Genomic DNA, 508 nt, shown 5'->3' with positions numbered 1-508 from the left:
ACGCAGGTCCGGGTGGTGAGGCTGACGGCGGCGGCCCAAGGAGGTGGGCGGAGAGCGTGGCGGTGGCGGCGTGGGTCAGGGTGGAGCGGCCGCGCAGCGTGGCGGGTCGGGGGCGCGATGGGGAATGAGTGGAGGGGGTTCGCCCCGCGGGTGGATAAGGCAGCCTATGCCGACGGCTAAGCCGTCGGCATAAGTGAGGAGGCCACGTGGCACCTATGCCGACGGTTTAGCCGTAGGCATACTTTTTTTTATTTTTTTTATTACCCACATCACCGATCCGCGTAACGCCTACCGTATGGCCGCAGCTATGCCGACGGCTTTGCCGTCGGCATAGTTTTATTTTCCTTTTTCCTTTTATATAATTTTTTAATGTTTTCTTATAGTTATATATTTATTCTTTTTTATTTTATATAGATTAAATTTTTTATAGTTATAATTTTCCTTTTTTATGTATTATTATTTCATATAGATTTTTTATTTTTTTAAACCGCTCAGCCCTCTCCTCTCC

The sequence above is a fragment of the Triticum aestivum genome, chromosome 4A (assembly GCF_018294505.1).
Source record: "Triticum aestivum cultivar Chinese Spring chromosome 4A, IWGSC CS RefSeq v2.1, whole genome shotgun sequence".
In the NCBI taxonomy this organism is placed as follows: domain Eukaryota; kingdom Viridiplantae; phylum Streptophyta; class Magnoliopsida; order Poales; family Poaceae; genus Triticum; species Triticum aestivum.
This window is presented reverse-complemented; position numbering follows the sequence as displayed.